Source organism: Protopterus annectens, chromosome 3.part0 (genome assembly GCF_019279795.1).
Source record: "Protopterus annectens isolate FY-2018-M chromosome 3.part0, PAN1.0, whole genome shotgun sequence".
Lineage (NCBI taxonomy): Eukaryota > Metazoa > Chordata > Ceratodontiformes > Protopteridae > Protopterus > Protopterus annectens.
Window position 1 is genome coordinate 225,977,534 of NC_056731.1, and position 15,754 is coordinate 225,993,287.

Below are 15,754 nucleotides of genomic sequence, written 5' to 3' on the forward strand. Positions count from 1 at the left end.
GGACATCCAAAGCATAAACTCAAGAAAACTCCACCCCCCCAACACAACCCAAATGACACATAGCCCACAAACTCAGTGTGCCACTCAACCACAGCCCATAAGGCATAATAACGTACCCAACACTCTAGTCATAGGTGACTCTATAGTCAGGCACACTGATGTTCCACTCACCAGGCTAAACAAGGAGAAAGTTACTGTCAGCTGCCTGTCGGGTGCCAGGATCCACCACATAACGCATGCACTCAGGTCACTCCACAACAAGTACAAATATGACTCTGTCATTGTCCATGTTGGTGTGAATGACCTGAGATGTACCTCCCTGGACTACATTAAAAGAGACATGGAGGAGCTATCCGATCTTGCATCCCAGGCAGGTATGACCCTAACCCTGAGTAGCATCCTGCCATCACCCAGAATGATACCACAGTACAAGGACAAAATCATTGACTTCAACAATTGGCTAAGCTTCTGGTGTCATTCTAAGGGGATCCAGTATTTGTCTGCCTGGGACGACATGATCAACAGTCCACGATGCTTTGCCAGAGATGGCCTGCACCTGTCGCCCTTAGGATTCCGGATACTGGCTAAGGCTCCTGCCATCCCTATAGGGCCTTTTTTAGGCAAGGTTCAAATGACAAATTCACCACCGTTAACAGGTACAAGCAAGGAAAATCTGAGGGTAATGCTACTCAATGCTAGAAGTCTAAACCTCAAAATGCACTCACTCGAGGCACTCCTTAAAATGGAGAACATTGACATCTGTGCAGTGACAGAGACCTGGTTCAAAGCTCCAGGGAGCACCCTTGCATTACCAGGCTTCAATTCATACCACACCTTTCGGCCACCTAACCCAGAAAGAAGCACTAAAGGCAGAGGCGTGTCCATATTCATTAAGGATATCCACACCTCCAGGCTAGTTGCACAGCATAATGTATCCGAGCTTATCCAAGTGCAACTTACTCTCGGCAAGATGGCAATCCAAATTGTAGCTTGCTACAGACCGCCCCACCATGCCCCAGGATTCACACTCCTCATTTCTTGATACACTGGAAAGTATTAGGGTGCAAACCAACACCCTAATAATGGGCGATTTCAACTACCCCACCATTAACTGGGAAAACTACTCATGTACCAACTCTTTTGCTCAACGTTTTCTAGAATTCATAAATTCCAACGCCTTGGATCAACTTATTCACACCCCCACCAGCGGCGGCAATATCCTAGACCTGGTCATTACCAACATGGGAAACCGGTGTTCCACACCAGAGGTCAACTCCTCGTTGGTCAGATCTGACCACAAGCTAATCAGCCACATCCACATCCCACCCCGAGCCCCAATTAGAGAAACCATCGTAAAAAACTTCTCCAAAGCCAACTTCACACTTCTTAAGACAGAAGTGGCAAACTTCATGACACCCATGTAGACGGACAATAGAGGTATGACTGCTGAATCCTACACAAGTGCACTTTATAAGGACTTACACGAGTGCATGGATCATGCTATCCCTAACAGAACGAAGATGTTATCCTCCAAAAAAAGGAAGCCAATCTGGTGGTCCTCTGCCATAAACAAACTCTACAACAGAAGAAAGAAACTGTTGCAAAAAAGAGTAAAGTCCCATGACTGGAGGAACTCCATGGTCAACCTCAGTAAAAACTGAGATCCCTCATAAAATCCTCCAAAGCTAGTTACAAAAAAAAAATTGCCACTGACTCTAAAGACAACCACAAAGCATTCTATAGCTATGTCAAGAATCTAAATGGTAAAACTCAGATCTGCTCTGAGTTACAGCACAATGGCACTAAATATACAGAACCAACTGATATTGCCAACATCCTAGCAGATAGGTTCAGTGCTAACTTTACCCCCCTCTCACCCCCTAGAGGGCCCATCTCTATACCGGAAGAATGCAAAGTTCCTATAATCTCGGCTACACAGGTAAAAAACACACTCTCCAAAGCCAAAAATACAGCATCCATGGGACCTACAATATCCCAGGCTGCATTCTACATGAACTACAGAATGAACTGGCACCCTACCTAAGTACCATGTTCAATCATTGACTCATCTCAGGCTTTGTACCAACTGAAAGGTGCACTGCGACAGTTATTCCACTCCACAAAGGGGGAGCCAGGACGGACCCCGGGAACTACCGCCCCTTTAGCCTGATGAGCCTGGTCTGCAAGGCCATGGAACGTATCATCGTGGAACTCATAAACAAAGACATTGGCAATCTCCAAACTCTGGACCCTACCCAGTTTGGATTTGTAAAAGGCAGATCATGTCTCCTAAACCTGATTGACTTCTTTGAAGCAGTCACCAAAGCCATAGATGAGGGTAAAATGGTTCACACAGCTTATCTAGATCTCGCCAAGGCTTTTGACACCATCCCCCACTCTGGAATTATAGAAAAGCTCGCTAAACTAGGTATAAATCCCTATGTCACAAGATGGATTGCCAACTGGCTCATGGACAGAACCCACACTGTGAAAGTAGCGGATTCCAAATCCGACATCAGACCAGTGACAAGTGGAGTACCACAGGGTTCAGTCATGGGTCCTCTCCTGTTTGTTATCTACTTCTCTGAAGTGCAGGCCAACACAGAAGGTCTTTGGCTAACAAAGTTTGCAGATGACTGCAAACTAAGAGCCATAATCGAAACTCCTAATGATGTGGACAAACTACAAAAGGGCCTCACTGAGACAGATACCTGGTGTCAAAGCCATGGCCGGGAGCTCAATGCCAAAAAGTGTATTGTCATCCCCTTTGGTAAAAACTCTGTACGCATGAACTACCACATAGCTGGTAGTCTACTTAATGCTGAAAATGTGATAAGAGACCTTGGGACACAGGTGGACAGTAGTCTCTCCTTTGATAATCACATCGTCACAGTGGTCAGGAAATCCTTCTATGTGGCACACCTCATCACAAAAGGATTCTCATCCAGAAAAAAAGAGGTCATTGTTCCCCTCTACTCATCACTCATTAGACCCATTATAGAGTACAACGCCCCTTTTGGTATGTACCTCACAAGACATCTACAACAACTGGAAAGACCACAGAAATACCTCACAAAGAGGATTACTGGCCTCAGACAGATGCCCTATGCAGACCGACTCAAATAACTACAGTTTTACTCCATCGCATATCGCCTACTCAGGGGCAATCTCTGCCTAACATACAAAGCTATGTCAAACCCAGAGCTGTTGGACATGCTCCACTTAAAGAAATCCCAATCCCTCCGAGCTACACGCTCTAGGGGCCTAAACCTTGTCACCACAATAAACAGAACATGCTGGAGTGATAGATTCCTGTCCCAGATACTTCCCATACTCTGGAACAGACTAACTATTTATGTCAAACAGAGCTCCTCATTAGCACTCTTCAAGAAAAATCTTGATGATTGGATGGGAAATGGGAAATTCACCCCCGGGATCACTTCTGTGGCTCTGCTCGACAGGGGCACAGGAAAATAAATTTCTTGGGTGGCGAAAGCCAGGGTACATTTTTTGGCTAGGCTTGTATGGGCCCTAGGGCCGATAGCCTAGTACCTACCTATGAACCTATGAACTTGGGAAATAGTGGAAATAACAGGATTTTGAAAGGAGGTACCTGATGAAAGAAGTGTGAGAATTCTCTCAAATTGTTTTTACAACTCAGACTAAACTTCCAAATATGCACCTGGTAGTTAAGAATTTTGAATGCTAAATTGGAAGACAAGAGTATTATATTACCAAATGTGTCCAATACCTTTACTTATTTATCCACAGATGAAGGGTTTGCATTGACTAAAAGTGTGTTTCTATCTGGCAAAGAGGTTGAAATGGCAGCTGGATCTCACCCAAGATCAGAAAGCAAGAATTTGTTAACTTGAGGTACTTTATAAAATCTATCTGCCTTTTTGGGGATTGAAGGTTGAGAGTCAGAATTATTACAGGCAGCATTAAACACATTTTCCAAGCCTGGTAAAATAAGATGGATGGGTGTAGAATGAAATATATTCACTTGGAACATATAATATCTCCTCATTTCAGGGGGAACATCTACTTTTTCATGCAAAAACACCAAAATCATCCTGGAAATAGCCTGTGAAATGGAAAATTCCTCCAAGGGAGGTGGCAAGGACCAAGTTTCCTCAGAATCAGAGTTTTCAGCTTGGGAATCACATAAGTCCTTTTTGTATAAATGTCAGAATTTCCTGACAAGTTTTCCCTCAGGAATTTATTTACTAAACTTTTGCTCTGGTAAGGATTTCTGAGTACCAAGATTAACAACCTGTAATAATTGTCTGAGTAAGGTAAGACAATTGTCTTTATAAGCACCATGTCTTCAGGAAAAACAATGCATAACCCTTTTTTTTTTACATTGCAGGAATTAACCAAGAAGACTGACTAGATAGCGCTTTGACCCTGTCATGATGTCTCTTTCCCCAACTACCTGAGCAGCATCTCACAGAGTGTTTCTCAGACCCAAAGCAGATGGTCCTTCCATTCCTGAATCAGAAGCTAGAACAGCCACAGAGTACATGGCTAACCTTTGGTCCATGGTGACTGAAGAGACTGCACCAGAGAAACCTGAAGAAGCAAATTAGTGGTCTAAAGAACAATGGTTGGCCAATGAGGCACTGTCTGAGCATGTGGGGGTGGCAAGGGCTCTTTACTGTGTTTGCATTTATTACATAAAGTGGGAAAAGAACCAGCAGGACTGGAGTACGTATTTATGCAGTAGTTGAGGAAGAAGTCTAATTGACGGTAAGCTCTGCTGGAACAAATGGGTCAGAAGGTAAGTTGTCAGACAAGTGTTGAGAGGATCTGCACATACATACTTTCCCATACAGTCCCCTGTTCAATGTAAAAGCATAAGCAAAAACACAAAAAAATCATGTCTGAAACAAAGCACTCTATCCAAAACCACACTGGCAGAAAATATAGGTACATCTGTAAGTTCATAGATGTGTACAAGGCTAATGGCCCTGGAGCCTTTACAAGCCTAGCCCACAGAATTACGCTGCATTGTGCCACCCAACCTTAGTTCCCAGTGCCTCTCGAGTAGAGCCACTGGAGTGATCTCTGGGGTGAATTTTCTATTTCCCATCCACTCATCAAGATTTATCTTGAAGAGGGCCAGTGAGGTGCTCTGTTTGACATATATAGGAAGTCCATTCCATAGCATGGGCAGTCTTTGGGTTATGAACATGTCCCTCCAGCACATTCTGTTGATTGTGGTAATGAGGTTGAAGTGTCTGGAGCATGTGGTGCGGAGGGGGTTGGGATTTCTTTAGATGTAGCATTTATAACAGAGCTGGGGTAGACATGGCTTTGTAAGTCAAGCAGAGATCGCCTCTAAGAAGGCGATATGAGACCAAGAATAGTTGGAGCTTTTTGAGTCTGTCCATATAGGACAAGTGTTTAAGGCCTAGGATCCTCTTTGTGAGGTACTTTTCCGGCCTCTCCAGTAGTTGCAGGTGTCTAATGAGGTACATGCCAAATGGGGCGCTGTACTCAATGACTGGCCTAATAAGGGAAGAGTAGAGAGAGACAATGACCTCTTTCTTCCTGAATGCAAAACTCTTAGTAATGAGATGTGCTGCATAGGACTTTCTGACCACAGTGGCAATGTGTTCCGAGATCTCTTATAACACCTTCTGTGTTCAGTGGACTACCATCGATGTGGTAATTCTTGGGAACTGGGTTTTTCCCAAAGAGGATGATGACATTTTTTGGCATTGAGTTTAAGGCCATGGTTCTGACATTATGGTCTCAGTGAGGCTTTTCTGTAGGATGTCAACATCACTTGGGGAGTTAATAATGGCTCCCAACTTGCAATCATCTGCGAACTTCGTTAGCCAGAGTACCTTTGTGTTGGCCTGGACCTCTGAGAAGTAGATACCAAACAGGAGAGGACCCAGGACTGATCCCTGTAGGACTCCACTTGTGACTGGTCAGCAGTCTGACTTGGAGTCATACCTCTCAACTGTACAGATTTTTGCAGAATGTCCAATCTGCCTCATATTTTTGGTCAATTCCTCATAAAATATTGGTTTTCTGTCACATCACTAGCAAATCATTTAGAACTGAAGTCAGAAAATAATGACAGACATTTGAGTTTCAGACTTCATACCCTTCAGAAAATCCATACTAATTTAAAACCTGTTATTCTATCAACTTTCTAAGGTTATAAGAGCAATATTTTAAAATTGTCACTGTTTTCGGTCCTTTGTCCCTCTGATTATTTTTAGCTTTGTCCAGATTTCTTGCTATAAGAGGTTGCTTGGCATCAGTTACTTTCACACTGTGGGTTCTATCTGTGAGCCAGTTTGCAACCCACCTAGTGATATAGGGTTGATGCCTTGCTTAGTGAGTTTTTCTATGATTCCTGAGTGGGGAATGGTATCAAAGACCTTGGCCAGATCAAGGTAGGCTGTATCAACCACCTTGCCTTTATCTACAGCTCTAGTGACAGACTCAAAGAAGTCTACCAAGCTGAGCAGGCATGATCTATCCTTCACAAAACCAAATTGTGTGGGATCCAGAGTTTCCCTATATCCTTGTTTATTAAGTCCATGATGATGCGTTCCATAGCTTTGCATATCAGACATGTCAGGCTAATGGGGCGATAGCTCCCAGGGTCTGTAGTCACTCCTCCTTTGTGGAGAGGGATGACTATAGCAGTGTGCCATTCAGTAGGGACAAAGCCTGTGGTGAGGCTGTGACTGAACAGGGCACACAAGTGAAGTGCCAGTTCACTCTGTAGTTCATGTAAGACACAGCCAGGGATATTGTCAGGTCCACAGAAGCTGTATTCTTGGCCTTGGAGAGTGCTGTTTTAACCTGTGCAGCAGTAATACTGGGAGCCTGGCAATCTACTGGTATTATGATTGGTCCTTTGGGTGGAAGGGAAGGGTAAAGTTGGCACTAAATCTGTCGGTCAGTATATTGGCAATATCAGTTGGCTAGGTATAGGAGGTATCATTGTGCAGTAGCTCAGAGCAAATCTGGGTATTGCCATGGAGATTCTTTACATAACTATAGAAGGCCTTGTGGTTGTCTTTACTATCTGCTGCAATTCTGCTTTCATAGCTAGCTTTAGAGGATTTGATGAGGGATCTCAACTTTTTGTTGAGGCTGATAAGGGAATTTTTCCAGTCTTGGGACTTCACCTTATTCTGCATCAGTTCCTTCCTTCTGTTGTAGAGTTTGTTTATGGCAGGGGACCACCAGATTGACTTCCTTTTTTTGGAGGTGAATGTCTTGGTTCTATTGGGTATGGCAAGATCCATGCATTTGCATACATGTTCATACAGTGCATTGGTGTATGATTTGGCAGTCATACAACTATTCTCCATTTGCATGGGTGCCGTGAAGTTAGCCACCTCCGTTTTTAGGAGCCCGAAGTTAGCTTTGGAGAAGTTTTTTTATGGTGGTTACCTTTGCGCAGGATGGGGAGGGAGGGATGTGGATTTCCAAGGTGATTAGTTTGTGGTCAGATCTAACCAGGGAGGAGTTGATTATTGGTGCAGAGCAACGGTCGCCCATGTTAGTAATGACCAGTTCAAGGATGTTGCTGCCTGTAGTGGGGGTAAGAGTGAGCTGGTCCAGGGCATTGAAATTAATAAATTCCAGGAACCATTGGGAAAGTGTATTGGTACATGAGTAGTTTTCCCAGTTAATGGAGGGGTAGTTGAAATCGCCCAGTATGAGAGTGTTAGGTTGGACCCTAATATTTTCCAGGGTGCTTAGGAATGTGGAGTGTGAGTCTTGAGGCATGGTTGGGAACCCATAACAGGCTATGACCTGAATCACTGTTGTACCCAGTGTTAGCTGCACCTGAAGTATCTCTGATGTGTTATGCTGCACTACCAGTCAGGAGATGTGCACATCCTTTATGAATATGGAAACACCACTGCCTTTGGAGCATTGGTCCAAGTTCTGGGGCAGAAAGGTGTGGAATGAGTTATAGCCTGGTAGTGCAGGGGTGCATTCTGCTGCCTTGGACCAGGTCTCTGTTACAGCACAAATGTCGATGTTCTCCATTTTAAGGAGTACTTTGAGTGAGTGCATTTTGAGATTTAGACTTCTAGCACTGAGCAGCATGATCCTCAGATTGCATTTCTTTATAGCTGTTATGGTGGTAATTTGGTCTTTGGAACACTGCCTGAAAAAGGCACTATAGAGGTGGCAAGAGCCTTGGCCAGTATCCAGAAGCCCAGGGTTGACAGATGCAGGCCATCTTTGGCAAAGCATCGAGGTCTGTCAATCCTGTCATCCCAGGCAGACAGATACTGGATTCCCTTAGAAATGACATCAGAAACTTAGCCAATTGTTGAAATCAATCATTTCTCACACTGTACTGTGGTATCTTTCTGGGTGATGGAAAGATGCTGCTCAGGGCTAGGGTCATACCCGCCTGGGCTACATGATCCGAGAGCTCCTCCATGTCTATTTTCATGTAGTCCGGGAAGGTGCATCTCAGGTCATTCACACCCACATGTGCAAGTACTAGGCTAGCTGACCATTTGGGCCATTTTAAGCCTAGTCAATATCCCTTAGGATCATAGGCGGTTGCTAGTCTATTGAACCTAAGGCCTCTACAAGTCTAGCCATGTTATACTCTTGTTCCCTTATGGACCAAGATATAAAGTCTATGTTTGTGTGCAAATATAAGATCAGAACTGGCTGCCCCGGTCTAAGAGGAACATAGGTGAAACCCATGGTGTTAGTTTATGGTTTCCCATCCAATTGTCCAGGTTACCCTTAAATAGGGTCATTAAGGAACTCGGTTTTACATGAACTGGGAGTTTGTTTCAGAGGAGTGGCAACCTCTGGGAGACATATCTATCCTTCCAGTATGTCTTGTTAATATCACAGGCTAAGATCCTTAGAATGAGTGAATCTTGTCCCATTGGATTTGCAGATGTGCAGCAGCTTCTTCAAGGCAGGGTCAAGACTACTCTGTAGGCCAGGCACAAGTCACCTCTAAGCAGTCTATACAATACTGAGTAAAGTGATATGGACTTCAGTCTGTCTGTGTAGGTCATGTGTTGTAAGCCCTGAATTTTCTTGGTGAGAAACCTCTGAGGTCTCTCCAGGTATTGCAGATGTTTGGTGAGGTATATACAGAAGGCAGCATTGTACTCGATTATTTATCTGATGAGAGCTGAGTACAGGGGAGTTATGACCTCCTTAGATTTGCATGCTATACCCTTGCTTATGAGGTATGCAACATAGAATGCCTTTCTTACTATTGTGGACACCTGATTATCAAAATTAAGGCCATCAACTTGCGTTCCTAAATCTCTCACCACTGGCTTTGAATTTAGGGGGGTATTATTAATGTTGTAATTAGCAGAGGATTCTCCTTTGCCGAAGGGGATTATAAAGTCTGTGGCCTTGACACAATCATTTGTCTGTGTAATCTGATTTTGTAGTATGTTGACATCTTTGGGGGATTCGATGATTGAACCCATTTTGCAGTTATCAGCAAACTTGGTAAGCCATAGACCATCTATTTTCATCTGGACTTCTGAAAAATAGATACCAAACAGTTGTTGCCCTACCACAGATCCTTGTGGAACACCACTGGTAACAGGTCTGCTAGTAGAGGTGGCATCCCCAAGCTCGAATGTATGTGTTCTGTTTGTGAGTCAGTTGGCAACTCATCTAGTGACATAAGGTTTAAGTCCCAGCTGGATGACTTTCTCAATGATGCCCGAGGGAGAGATTGTATCAAAGGCCTTGACTAGGTCGAATTAGACAGTGTGAACTTGTCTTGCCTTCATCCAGGGCCTTGGTGACATTCTTGAAGACGTCTATCAGGTTTTAGCAGACAGGATCTGTCCTTAATGAAGCCAAACTGGGTCTGGTCAAGAGTTTGAAGGTCACCTATATCCATATTGATAAGGTCCATGGTGATTCTCTCCATGGCCTTGCAGATAAGGCTGAATAGGCTTATAGCTCTATAGTTCCTGGGGTCAGTTGAGGGACCTCCATTATGCAAGGGGATTATGGTTGCTGTTTACCACTCAGCTGGCACAAAGCCAGTGCTTGGGGCATGCTCAGCAGTTATGCTAACTCGTTTTAAACCATTTAATAAGCAGCCTGGGATGTTGTCTGGTCCCATAGAGGCTATGTTTTTGGCCTTGGAGAGTGGAGCTATGACCTGCTTTCTGTAGATACTAGACAGAGGCCTTGTGACAGGTATGTTATGGGGTATGATTGGTGAGGACAGGTGATATTGTTTTCGCCAAACCTGTCTGCTAGCAAGTTGGCAATGTCCTCAGGCTCAGTATAAGTAGTTTGGCACAAAGCTGGGCCTTCCCTTTTAGATTTCAGATGTAGCTAAAAAATGCTATGTAATTTTCCTTAGCTAGGTACGCTAATTTAGTTTTGTAATTAGCTTTACAGGACTTTTACAAGATGCCTAATTTGCTTGTTTATGCTTTGGAGGGATTTCTTCCTTTGCTGGGATAGTTCCCTCTTGTATTTTGACAGCAGTTTCTTCCTCTTATTGTATAACCTATATGTGCTGGATGTCCACCAGGGTAGCTTATTTTTTCATGAGGATTTTGATTTGATCCATTATGGTATGGCTGAGTCTTTACATTTATATAGGTGTTTATACAGGTAATTTGTGTACACCTCACTATAGGGAACATTGCTGTCAGTGTTGGCAGGGGTTCTGAAACTATTGATGCCATCACTCAATACACTATAGTTTGCTTTGGAGAATTTTTTTAACCTTTTTGCTCCTGAGGGTGGGTCAGGTACAATTGTTACTTTGAATGATTTATGATCAGACTTTACCAGGGAGGGCCCCACTCTTGGGGTGGTGCAGCATTCCCCCATGTTGGTGAGCACTATGTCAAGGATGTTAGGGCCTCTTATGGGGGAGCTGACTATCTGCTCCAGAGCATTTGTGTTGACAAAGACCAGGAACCTTTTGGTGAGAGTGTTTATGCTCATATATGTTACCCAATTGATGGAAGGATAGTTCACTCATGACCAGGGTATTTGGCTGTACTGAGAGTGATTCAAGTAAGTCCAGGTAGACTGTGTGGTTTTCATGGTGGGGGACCTATAGCTAACAATGATGTGGAAGGAGGTCTTTCCTAAGTTAGTTGGACTTGGAGTAACTCTAGGGAGTCATTCTGTTTAACCAGTCCAGAGGTGTACTTGTCTTTAGTGAAGATGGATACTCCTCCTTCCTTGTTTTCATGTTCATTTTGTGGTCAGAACATGTGGAAGGTATTATAGTCCTGCATGGCCAGGGTGCTCTCTGAGGTCTTGCACCACGTCGCTAGAACTATGCAGACATCAACACCTTCCAGAGTGAGAAGTGCTTCAAGTGAGTACAGTTTTTGATACAGACTCCTAGCATTAAGCAACATAACCTTGAGTTTGTTTCTGGAGGATATTTTACATTGGGCATTTTGTTCTTATGACATTGCCTAAAAAAGGTACTATGGTGGAAGTAAGTACCTTTGGCAGCAATCTAAAGCCTAGAGACAATAGGTGAAGACCGTCTCTAGCAAAGTAGCGTGGTCTGTCGACCAGATCATCCCAGGCTGTTGATACTGGATCCCCCTGGATTGACAACAGAAGCTAAGCCAATTGTTGAAGTCAATCATTTTTTGTTTGTATTGTGGCATCATCCTGGGTAAGGGAAGAATGCTGCTTAGGGCTAGGGACATACCTGCCTGGGACACAATCTGAAAAGTTCCATCATGTCTCTCTTCATATAGTCCAGTGAGATACATCTCAAGTCATTCACTCCAACATGGACTATGACAGTGCTGTTGCTGAGAGACTTGAGTGTGTGCATGATTTGGCAGATCCTGCCACCAGACAGGTAGCTGACTATGACCTTCTTGTCCAGCCTAGTGAGGGGGACATCTGTGTGTCTCATTGTGGAGTTGCCTATGATCAAGACATTTGGTATAGATATGTTTTGCCTTAGGGGCTTACTGGGTGAGACACTGATGCACGTATTATTATGTGTAGTGTGTGCTATTGGGACCGTATTGTGTGCAGAAGATTTGCCCTTGGGAGGTTTTTGCTCTTTTGGTATATTTCTAGTGAGTACCTCCTTATATGTGGGTTTATGTGTTGTGTGCTTGATATGTGTGGGAGGAGGAGTGTGGGTGCTGACAATCTGCTTGGTATTTGGTTTGTTGTTATGTGAGAGAGAGAGAGAGAGAGAGAGAGAGAGAGAGAGGGGAGACAGAGCATTGATTCCAGATTCATAGTATAGGTACATCTCTCACGTATTGTATTTGTATGTTTTAGGAGTAGTAGGTTGTCTGTATACATAAGGCAATTGCTACAATGCCTCAGGATGCTCATGTCATCAGTCTGGCTGTAGAAATGGTAGGAAACTGACCTTCTATTGTGTCATGTGTATTCTGTAATACGTGGTGGAGGGTGGGCTAGATGAGCTAGATTCTGCTGTAGAACTAGTAAAATCAGCCAGTCTATGGGAGGTTTAGGGGTAGAAACCTGTGCCAATGCCTCACAAAGAGCAGCTGGGTTGGTCTCTTGGCAGCAGTGCACAAATGTTGTGAGCCAAGAAGCAGGGAAGCTTAAGAGGGTTCCCTAACAGTTATCTAGGGAATATTTGACTTTCTAAGCATTTGCATCTATACACAGCAGTGCTAACCTCTGTTGCACTGTGTGCAGCTACGTGCAAACTCTGTGTTTGAATATCAGGTAAGTAAAACAGTTTTGAAACAATCTAACCAACAGGAAAGCCCAAGATTGAGCCTTGTTCCAACAATCCCTGACTAAGATGGGTAAATGATATACTCTTCTGCCACAAGGGTGCAGGAGGGCCCTCTTAATGTAAGATGTCTGTCTTTAGTACTCTGAAAATGTCAAACAGTCTAGGTTCAGCAAGTTGGATTCTAGCCTATGTTATAAATTGTTCAAGTACTGTAAACAGGCAGTGCAGAAAACACAGCCACAAACAATAAAAACAGTTTAAAGTAGGCGACAAAAAAAAAAAAGTTTAAAAGTGCAAAGAATGTTATAAAAATACTTATTTTTCAGTAGAATTCACAGGATGCCTTGGATTGGATTTGAATTCAGATCTCTGGCTATGCTGAGAATCAAACCCTGTGCCTTTTTATTGTGAGATATAAACACCTTGTCTATTATTTCAACCCCCCAGTAAGTTGTTACAAAGTATACACAAGCATTAAAACATTCACAAACATTTTCTGCCTTGCAGAAACACTTCCCAATTCTTAAATTTATACATAAAAGTTTTCACAAGCAGTAAAAATGTACCAACATAAATAAATAAATAAATAAATTGCCTCAAAGTAAAAAAAGTAATAACTGATGCCAAAGCTAAAAACAGCAGTTCCTTAGAAACTTCTGATATTGTAAAAATTGCCATTTTTAAAGGGGAAATATGGCTTTTAGTCATAAAGTAAAATACATAAAAAATTTCTTAAAAGGGCAATAATTTCTATGTGGAAAGATTCCCCTGTTGGGACATATTTTCCAGAAATGAAGTCTGAAGCCGATTGCTGCTCCTTTGAAGCCTCAGAGCTACTTCCCCTTGAGGCAGCAGGAAAGTAATGAAGTTTCACCACTCTGACTGCTGATTTAACTCCAAAGGGCTTGTTGATCAGAAGTTGGAGTGCAGATGTAGGAGGGAGCCAGAGCTTTGTGAAGGTGATCAGTTTTTCCTAGGCAAATATAACCAAAATGCTCCTGCAGTAGTGAGAATAATGAACATATAACTCCCTTTCTACATATTCAAGCAAGGTATCTGACATCATTGACTTAATGCCAGATGAAGGTCATATGCTAGACTGAAAGCTTGTGAAACGACAAAACCTATGTCAGTTCAGTAAAAGGAAATGCATTGCGTCTGTATTTCAGTGTCAGTGTGTTTTCTGTTAGTGGGCAAATGACCAATAGAACAGAGCATCACCATAAATAAGGATCAAGGCACTTGACCCTAATAATAAATAAGAATGAATGCACTTGGCCCTAATAATAAATAAGAATGAAAGCACTTGACCCTAATAATAAATAAGAATGAAAGCACTTGACCTTAATAATAAATAAGAATGAAAGCACTTGGCCCTAATAATAAATAAGAATGAAAGCACTTGGCCCTAATAATAAATAAGAATGAAAGCACTTGGCCCTAATAATAAATAAGAATGAAAGCACTTGGCCCTAATAATAAATAAGAATGAAAGCACTTGACCATACTAATAAAATGAAGTACTTTTATACATTTCCTTGGTTGTGCATCTCAGTACATTCAGCTTCCACACTTGCAGCAAAGTTAGCCTTTGCTGTGGCTTTCCATTAGTGGGTCAACATTGTATTTCTTAATATCTTTCTAGTCTTTAGCCTGGGATGCTTAGGCAGAGTTAACAACCTCAGCATAAGTTGGTTTAATGGAGTTAGAATGTACTATTCCTGCATATGTGTTGTGTTTATCAAAGATACTCTGAGGTGAGATGGTAGCCTCCATGTCAAGTAAATACATACTGAATTATTTCTGGTAAGCATGAAGCAGCTAGTACACCACCTCAAAACAGTTAGTGCTATCATGCTGACACCAGAAGCGTCAGAAGCTGACTGAAATTCCATATTGGCTAGTGCAGATGAAGGGGCATGAGGAAAATAGGATAGCTTAATAACCTATTACAGGTGCAACACAAATGGGGTATAATGGGGGACTGGGATATGGCTAAAAGATAAAATAATATGTCACTTATGTAGTATTAATTTGAATTATGCATATGCACGTCAATGAGGAGAGTCTTACAAAGGACTGGAAAATAAAGGATTTGGATAGACAGGAGTTATAGTTCAGCAAAAATAGTCAACGATCTGCATTTCCTGTCTGTTAGGTTTTTTACATATTCTCTATTTTTAGTGCAAAATGAAAATTATTCATTCAGAGTTGTAAATTTTGAATGCAGTTAAAGAATGTTTCACTCAATTAGTCTCACTGCTCAAGCATTCTTTAACTGTGTTTGAAATCTGTAACTGTATTTGAATGAATATTTTTTTCCCTGGGATTTATTAACACCTACAGTAAGCATGCACATAGTATGCACCGCTTGAGTTATGCTTGCTTGTTGTGAGGAAACAGACAAAACAAGCATAACTCAGCCCTTCTTCGTCCTAATTTTAGTTTTCCTACTGACTTTCTTGCAGCTTTAAATATCAAAAGAGATTCATAAAGGTTACCACAAAATGCAGACTACATATACACTTAATGTAATATTTCTGAGTGACCAGGAAGCACAAAAATGTGGTACAGATGTTCTTGAATACAAATCGTGCACACTCAAAAAATGTAACAGACAGGTGATGCAGACCAGTGTCTACTTTTTAAAAGCAGAGTGTTAACTGATATCTTAATACATCTCCACATAGTTCTATGAGAAGTATATCTTTTTGATAAATAGTTTTAATGTGGTTTATGACTAATTGCTGTGTGACAGGTGTACATGTTATGTATTGCTGTTTGTCATAAATGACAGCTGATAAAAGAAATTAGTTCCATAGTTTTATAATTTTTATGATCATTAAGGAACACTATTCCGTGGTGGTAGCGTTGTTGCCTCACAGCAAGAGGTTCTCCCTTTCAATTCTCAGCTGGAGCAACTTCTGTGTGGAGTCTGCATAGCCTCCCCGTGGATGAGTGGCATTCGAAAGACATGTGTATAATGGGCGTGCCTTCATTGAAAGTTGAGTGTCGAGCTGGCACCTAGGCACCCAT

The 15,754-nt window shown here is 42.4% G+C and overlaps 1 protein-coding gene across 1 annotated transcript in view; it reads right to left on the reverse strand.

Moving 5' to 3' along the window:
• The window catches only part of LOC122796318 (ATP-dependent translocase ABCB1-like), a 329,590-nt gene that overhangs the window by 137,490 nt on the left and 176,346 nt on the right, over nt 1-15,754 (reverse strand). The gene's annotated exons all lie outside the window — the stretch shown is intronic.